General features: G+C 49.3%; 1 pseudogene; it reads right to left on the bottom strand.

Moving 5' to 3' along the window:
* LOC143506860 (cytoplasmic dynein 2 heavy chain 1-like) overlaps positions 1–10,000 on the bottom strand; it is a 38,183-nt pseudogene that overhangs the window by 16,549 nt on the left and 11,634 nt on the right.

Genomic DNA, 10,000 nt, shown 5'->3' with positions numbered 1-10,000 from the left:
CAGTGTGTGTGTGTATTTGTGTGTGTGTGTGTGTGTGTGTGTGTGTGTGTGTGTGTGTGTGTGTGTGTGCTGACCTGAACGTAATCCAGTCCTGCTGGCCGCTCTGCTCCAGGCCCTGCTGAAACTGCTCATAAAGGGCCCACATGTCCGAACACTTCTGCAGATCCTGCAGTGTGTTATACGCCAGAGACGAGTCGGGAACATCCAGCTCAAAGTGCTCGCAGTCCTCCCTATAAATCACACACACACACACACACACAAACACACAAATAGAACCCATGCACAAAAAATACACATCCACTGACACACACTCCCTCTCAACATATCCACATACAATCGCTGTAGACCCACATACACAGCTTTTTCATCTCTGTGATAGTGTGTGTGTGTGTGTGTGCGCGCTTACGTGAGCTTTCTGCGCGTGGTCTCGAGCTCCTCGAACTCTGCTCTCCTCTCCCGCACACTCTCCACGGCCCGCCGCAGGGCCTCGTGGTCACCTGACTCAATGATGTCATGGCTGGGTCTGAGCTGCTCCCAGCGAGCGCTGAACGTCTGCAGCGTCTGCAGGTACATCTGCACTCTGGAGGCCACGGTCCCCTTCATCACCTCCACCTGGGGAGGGGGAGGAGCAACGTCAGCAGGGGAGAAGATCCATACGTCCTGCGAAAACTCATGGACAAAACTCCAAGACCCGACCTCCTAAATCTGACCAATAGCCCAAACCTGAAATAATAATGAATCTGAGATAAAACTGCTAGAAAACATGGCAGGACTAGAATTTTGAAACCGAACTTACACATCTGTTCATGCGTGTGTGTGTGTGTGTGTACCTGGTCTCTGATCATGAGCTGGTGGCTCTCCATTATGAGTTCAAACTTGTCCCATTTGGCTTTGAGGGAGCTGATGGAGTCCACACCACCTCCAGCTACCGAGCGCAACAACCGGTTCTTCTCCTCCGCCTGCTGGAACTGAGGAAGCACCTGGACACAACAACGCAGAGCAACACACCCCACAGTGGACACGTTACCGCACTAACACTACACACATCATTACACACCCCACAGTGGACACGTTACCGCACTAACACTACACACATCATTACACACCCGACAGTGGACACGTTACCGCACTAACACCACACACATCATTACACACCCGACAGTGGACACGTTACCGCACTAACACCACACACATCATTACACACCCGACAGTGGACACGTTACCGCACTAACACTACACACATCATTACACACCCGACAGTGGACACGTTACCGCACTAACACCACACACATCATTACACACCCGACAGTGGACACGTTACCGCACTAACACTACACACATCATTACACACCCGACAGTGGACACGTTACCGCACTAACACCACACACATCATTACACACCCGACAGTGGACACGTTACCGCACTAACACCACACACATCATTACACACCCGACAGTGGACACGTTACCGCACTAACACCACACACATCATTACACACCCGACAGTGGACACGTTACCGCACTAACACCACACACATCATTACACACCCGACAGTGGACACGTTACCGCACTAACACTACACACATCATTACACACCCGACAGTGGACACGTTACCGCACTAACACTACACACATCATTACACACCCGACAGTGGACACGTTACCGCTTAACACCACACACATCATTACACACCCGACAGTGGACACGTTACCGCACTAACACTACACACATCATTACACACCCGACAGTGGACACGTTACCGCACTAACACTACACACATCATTACACACCCGACAGTGGACACGTTACCGCACTAACACTACACACATTATTACACACCCGACAGTGGACACGTTACCGCACTAACACTACACACATCATTACACACCCGACAGTGGACACGTTACCGCACTAACACCACACACATCATTACACACCCGACAGTGGACACGTTACCGCACTAACACTACACACATCATTACACACCCGACAGTGGACACGTTACCGCACTAACACTACACACATCATTACACACCCGACAGTGGACACGTTACCGCACTAACACTACACACATCATTACACACCCGACAGTGGACACGTTACCGCACTAACACTACACACATCATTACACACCCGACAGTGGACACGTTACCGCACTAACACCACACACATCATTACACACCCGACAGTGGACACGTTACCGCACTAACACTACACACATCATTACACACCCGACAGTGGACACGTTACCGCACTAACACCACACACATCATTACACACCCGACAGTGGACACGTTACCGCACTAACACCACACATATCATTACACACCCGACAGTGGACACGTTACCGCACTAACACTACACACATCATTACACACCCGACAGTGGACACGTTACCGCACTAACACTACACACATCATTACACACCCGACAGTGGACACGTTACCGCACTAACACTACACACATCATTACACACCCGACAGTGGACACGTTACCGCACTAACACTACACACATCATTACACACCCGACAGTGGACACGTTACCGCACTAACACTACACACATCATTACACACCCGACAGTGGACACGTTACCGCACTAACACTACACACATCATTACACACCCGACAGTGGACACGTTACCGCACTAACACTACACACATCATTACACACCCGACAGTGGACACGTTACCGCACTAACACTATACACATCATTACACACCCGACAGTGGACACGTTACCGCACTAACACCACACACATCATTACACACCCGACAGTGGACACGTTACCGCACTAACACTACACACATCATTACACACCCGACAGTGGACACGTTACCGCACTAACACCACACACATCATTACACACCCGACAGTGGACACGTTACCGCACTAACACTACACACATCATTACACACCCGACAGTGGACACGTTACCGCACTAACACTACACACATCATTACACACCCGACAGTGGACACGTTACCGCACTAACACTACACACATCATTACACACCCGACAGTGGACACGTTACCGCACTAACACTACACACATCATTACACACCCGACAGTGGACACGTTACCGCACTAACACTACACACATCATTACACACCCGACAGTGGACACGTTACCGCACTAACACTACACACATCATTACACACCCGACAGTGGACACGTTACCGCACTAACACTACACACATCATTACACACCCGACAGTGGACACGTTACCGCACTAACACTACACACATCATTACACACCCGACAGTGGACACGTTACCGCACTAACACTACACACATCATTACATACCCGACAGTGGACACGTTACCGCACTAACACTACACACATCATTACACACCCGACAGTGGACACGTTACCGCACTAACACTACACACATCATTACACACCCGACAGTGGACACGTTACCGCACTAACACTACACACATCATTACACACCCGACAGTGGACACGTTACCGCACTAACACTACACACATCATTACACACCCGACAGTGGACACGTTACCGCACTAACACTACACACATCATTACACACCCGACAGTGGACACGTTACCGCACTAACACCACACACATCATTACACACCCGACAGTGGACACGTTACCGCACTAACACCACACACATCATTACACACCCGACAGTGGACACGTTACCGCACTAACACCACACACATCATTACACACCCGACAGTGGACACGTTACCGCACTAACACTACACACATCATTACACACCCGACAGTGGACACGTTACCGCACTAACACCACACACATCATTACACACCCGACAGTGGACACGTTACCGCACTAACACTACACACATCATTACACACCCGACAGTGGACACGTTACCGCACTAACACTACACACATCATTACACACCCGACAGTGGACACGTTACCGCACTAACACCACACACATCATTACACAGCTGTAGTCATGTTTGGAACCACAGCATCAGATCAGTTAGATTAAATAGCATTGAAAAAGAAACGTGCACCTAATGTGAGTAATGAAGTCGTCTTGTGATTTAACCGGAAGCATCCGTACAAACACACACTTCAGTAGTTTGTTTTGTGTACCTCAGGTTTCTGAGCCTGTAGCTGACTGTGGCGCACGTTGGCTTCGCCGATCTCTTCTATACTTTCTGGTCGGATGGACAACATCTCCAGGGCGCCACTGACGAAGGACTCTATGGCCTGGATGTGACCTGAAGATAAAGACACACATTCCCAGCCTGGTTCGTATCTGATGCTCTATGCGCAACGGCAAACGTGTCCAGCAGATGGCACCACCGTCTCCTATAAGTGAAATGTTCATCGCTGACTTCCTGCAGAATGAGTGTTTCATTTCTTCATTGCTTGAAATGGTTTCTTCAATGAAAGAGCTAAGAGTTGAGCAGTGTGTGTGTGTGTGTGTGTGTGTGTGTGTGTGTGTACAGTGTTTGAGTTAAGTGATGTGAGTGTTTCCAGTGTTTAACACAGTGTTTAATGCAGTGTTTGAGTTAAGTGATGTGAGTGTTTCCAGTGTTTAACACAGTGTTTAATGCAGTGTTTGAGTTAAGTGATGTGAGTGTTTCCAGTGTTTAACACAGTGTTTAATGCAGTGTTTAAGTTAAGTGATGTGAGCATTTCCAGTGTTTAACACAGTGTTTAATGCAGTGTTTGAGTTAAGTGATGTGAGTGTTTCTAGTGTTTAACACAGTGTTTCATGCAGTGTTTGAGTTAAGTGATGTGAGTGTTTCTAGTGTTTAACACAGTGTTTCATGCAGTGTTTGAGTTAAGTGATGTGAGTGTTTCCAGTGTTTAATGCAGTGTTTGAGCTGTTCTTTGTTTCTCACCCTGGATGGATTTTCGCAGAGACAGCAGAAGAGTGTCAAAGAGCTTCTGGATTAGATCATCAATAACAGCCCTCACGGGCTCACAGTTCACCGTCACACAGTCCACTTTCTCCATGCTGCAGGCATGTACAAACACACACACACACACACACACACACACACACACACAATCACTCAAAGAAAGATCACATCACCAAAAATTGCGTTTGTGCTTGTGCATGTGTGTGGCGTGCGTGTGGCGTGTGCGTGGCGTGTGTGTGGTGAGCGGGCGGCGTGCAGGTGGCGTGTGCATGGCGTGTGCGTGGCTCACCTGGGTAGGCGTTCAGACTCTTTGCCCTTTGCTTTGAGGGCTTTGAAGTTTCTCTCCCAGTCTTGTACATTGTGCAGGTGTGTTTCTACCAGAGCTTCCATATCCACCTGCCCCAGCACCACCCACTCCTGTGTATACGCACATACACACTTAATTAGACTCATTAACACTGACCTTTACTTATTGTAATTACACCTGACGTCCCCTGAGACATTTATCTGGGCCATGGTACCAAAGTCACACTGTCTGAATGATGTTTTCAATCCCCTCAATCAAGCTCTAGTGTCTAATCAGCAGCAGAGGACGATCCCACAGCACAGACCCCCACATCACAGACTCACAGCACAGTCCCCCACATCACAGACTCACAGCACAGTCCCCCACATCACAGACTCACAGCACAGACCCCCACAACACAGACTCACAGCACAGTCCCCCACATCACAGACTCACAGCACAGTCCCCCACATCACAGACTCACAGCACAGTCCCCCACATCACAGACTCACAGCACAGTCCCCCACATCACAGACTCACAGCACAGTCCCCCACATCACAGACTCACAGCACAGACCCCCACATCACAGACTCACAGCACAGTCCCCCACATCAGACTCACAGCACAGTCCCCCACATCACAGACTCACAGCACAGACCCCCACATCACAGACTCACAGCACAGACCCCCACATCACAGACTCACAGCACAGTCCCCCACATCACAGACTCACAGCACAGTCCCCCACATCAGACTCACAGCACAGTCCCCCACATCACAGACTCACAGCACAGACCCCCACATCACAGACTCACAGCACAGACCCCCACATCACAGACTCACAGCACAGACCCCCGCAGCACAGACTCACAGCACAGTCCCCCACATCAGACTCACAGCACAGTCCCCCACATCACAGACTCACAGCACAGACCCCCACATCACAGACTCACAGCACAGACCCCCACATCACAGACTCACAGCACAGTCCCCCACATCAGACTCACAGCACAGTCCCCCACATCAGACTCACAGCACAGTCCCCCACATCACAGACTCACAGCACAGTCCCCCACATCACAGACTCACAGCACAGTCCCCCACATCACAGACTCACAGCACAGACCCCCGCAGCACAGACTCACAGCACAGACCCCCACAACACAGCAGACTCTCACAACACAGACTCACAGCACAGACCCCCACATCACAGCAGACTCTCACAACACAGGTTCTCACAACACAGACTCTCACAGCAGACCCCCACATCACAGCACTTTCACAACACAGAATCCCACAGCACAGACCCCCACAGCACAGACGCTCACAGCACAGACCCCCACAGCACAGACGCTCACAGCACAGACCCCCACAACACAGCAGACTTTTACAACACAGAATCCCACAGCACAGACCCCCACAGCACAGACCCCCACAACACAACAGACTCTCACAGCACAGACCCCCACAGCACAGACACTCACAGTACAGCAGACTCTCACAACACAGACTCTCACAGCACAGAACCCCACATCACAGCAGACTTTCACAACATATAATCCCACAGCACAGACCCCCACAGCACAGACTCTCACAGCACAGACCCCCACAACACAGCAGACTCTCACAGCACAGCAGACTCTCACAACACAGCAGACTCTCACAACACAGACTCCCACAGCACAGTCTCATTAGAATGCTCCGCCCCTTCTCACACAGCCACAGTAGACATAGACGGGCAGTCTCATTAGCATACCCCGCCCCTTAAGCAGTCTGCTCCGCCCCACTGCACAGATCAAGAGTAAGGAAGGTCTGCAAAGACCATTAACTGAATTAAGGAACCATGGATGAAGCCCTGATGAAGCATGCAACACTGCTACACCAATGACTGATGTGGTTTGAGCTCTCAGTCGAGCAGATAGAGAAGCGAAATATGTGAAAATTTGGAGGTAGAAATTTGAGACTAAATACAGAAAGACAGACCGTGGTACATTCAACCTGAACACAGAAACTGAGAACCACAGTAGAGTTGAAGGACCAAAGGAGAACTGAAAGGCCTCACACACACACACACACACACACATCTATGTGTCTACTCACACACACACACACACACACACACACACACACACACACACACACACACACACACACACACACACACACACACACACACACACATCTATGTGTCTACTCACACACACACACACACACACATACACACACACATCTATGTGTCTACTCACACACACACACACACACACACACACACATACACACACACATCTATGTGTCTACTCACACACACACACACACACACACGGGACTGCACCGCACACAGATTCACACACTTGGGACTCACAGCCACGCAAGTGAAACGTAGCCATTTAAGCATGAACAGGAGGGACTGCCCGTCTGTTCTCCCCAGCAGCACTAACCCCTCCCTGTGTAGCACTGACAGATGAATGCCCCACACAGGGGAACTTCTGCAGGTCAGAGCACAGACTGGGGACACTCCCACTCCACGGCACAACCTAACCTATAACCTAACCTAAAACTTAAAGTGCAATACTTCCTATATTTATCAGTTAAAATGTTGATCTCATGAATGTGTATAAATAAGAACACCACCACTTGACTGTCTACTGCTAAATACGGCTGTATGCAGACAAATGTCTAGTGCATTAGTTGTGTTGCTGTGTGCCCTCTGTCAGGAGCTACGACGTGCAAGTTATTCTTATGGGCAACTGCGATACTGAACAAAAATCTAGCAACAGGGCCGAGCTGCCAAACGTCATCACGAAACATGGTGGGGAGCTTCAGACAGGAGCGTCCCCAGAAACACTGAGAGAACACAGGAAGTGGAGGGTGGAGAAGAGGAAGTGGAGTAGAATGACGGTGTGAAGTTCAGAGAAGTCCTCGTAAGCTCTCTGTAATTACTTGTCCTTTTAAACACGCTCTTTATTATTATCAGTTTATCAGTGCAGTTCCCCGTCCCCTCCGCTCACCCGGAACGTGTCCTGTACGCGGAGCAGCCTTTCGAAGAGCTGCTCGGCTTTGCCGTAGACGGGGAGGAAGTCGCGGGCGTTGTGCTCGATCATGGCGCTGAAGATAGGCTCCTCCCCCGGTTCACTCACGCCCCTGAACTGGTTGGGGATGCCGATGAAACGCTTCATCTCCCGGTAGTACTTCGCTCGGATCTCCTCGAATGCCGGACGGAACTGCAGGCGGCCCTGTCTGCACGCAACACACACACACACACACACACACACACACACACACACACACACACACACACACACACACACACACACACACACACACACACACACACACACTCACTCAGCAAGCGGCAACTTCAAATAAAGCACAAAGAAAATTTACTTGAAGATTGAGGTCTACGTGTGTTTCTGGGACTTGAAGATTGAGGTCTACGCGTGTTTCAGGGACTCACTTGAAGATTGAGGTCTACGTGTGTTTCAGGGACTCACTTGAAGATTGAGGTCTACGTGTGTTTCAGGGACTCACTTGAAGATGAGGTCTACGTGTGTTTCAGGGACTCACTTGAAGATGAGGTCTACGCGTGTTTCAGGGACTCACTTGAAGATTGAGGTCTACGTGTGTTTCAGGGACTCACTTGAAGATTGAGGTCTACGTGTGTTTCAGGGACTCACTTGAAGATGAGGTCTACGTGTGTTTCAGGGACTCACTTGAAGATGAGGTCTACGTGTGTTTCAGGGACTCACTTGAAGATTGAGGTCTACGTGTGTTTCAGGGACTCACTTGAAGATGAGGTCTACGTGTGTTTCAGGGACTCACTTGAAGATGAGGTCTACGTGTGTTTCAGGGACTCACTTGAAGATTGAGGTCTACGTGTGTTTCAGGGACTCACTTGAAGATTGAGGTCTACGTGTGTTTCAGGGACTCACTTGAAGATGAGGTCTACGTGTATTTCGGGCAGGTTTTTGTTGAGGGCCTCCAGGCCCACTTGGTACTGATGTTCCAGAGCTTTATACAGCTGATGGTTCCAGTGCTGTCTCCATGCTCGCATATCACTTACACGGATCCCCTGAGAAGCACACACACCCTTTACCTACACACCGATCTGTCAATAACATACTTAAGTCCTCACACACACCCTTTACCTACACACCGATCTGTCAATAACATACTTAAGTCCTCACACACACCCTTTACCTACACACCGATCTGTCAATAACATACTTAAGTCCTCACACACACCCTTTACCTACACACCGATCTGTCAATAACATACTTAAGTCCTCACACACACCCTTTACCTACACACCGATCTGTCAATAACATACTTAAGTCCTCACACACACCCTTTACCTACACACCGATCTGTCAATAACATACTTAAGTCCTCACACACACCCTTTACCTACACACCGATCTGTCAATAACATACTTAAGTCCTCACACACACCCTTTACCTACACACCGATCTGTCAATAACATACTTAAGTCCTCACACACACCCTTTACCTACACACCGATCTGTCAATAACATACTTAAGTCCTCACACACACCCTTTACCTACACACCGATCTGTCAATAACATACTTAAGTCCTCACACACACCCTTTACCTACACACCGATCTGTCAATAACATACTTAAGTCCTCACACACACCCTTTACCTACACACCGATCTGTCAATAACATACTTAAGTCCTCACACACACCCTTTACCTACACACCGATCTGTCAATAACATACTTAAGTCCTCACACACACCCTTTACCTACACACCGATCTGTCAATAACATACTTAAGTCCTCACACACACCCTTTACCTACACACCGATCTG

The sequence above is a fragment of the Brachyhypopomus gauderio genome, unplaced genomic scaffold (genome assembly GCF_052324685.1).
Source record: "Brachyhypopomus gauderio isolate BG-103 unplaced genomic scaffold, BGAUD_0.2 sc561, whole genome shotgun sequence".
Lineage (NCBI taxonomy): Eukaryota > Metazoa > Chordata > Actinopteri > Gymnotiformes > Hypopomidae > Brachyhypopomus > Brachyhypopomus gauderio.
Note: the sequence above shows the minus strand (reverse complement) of the source record. Positions and strands in the feature narration are given on the sequence as shown.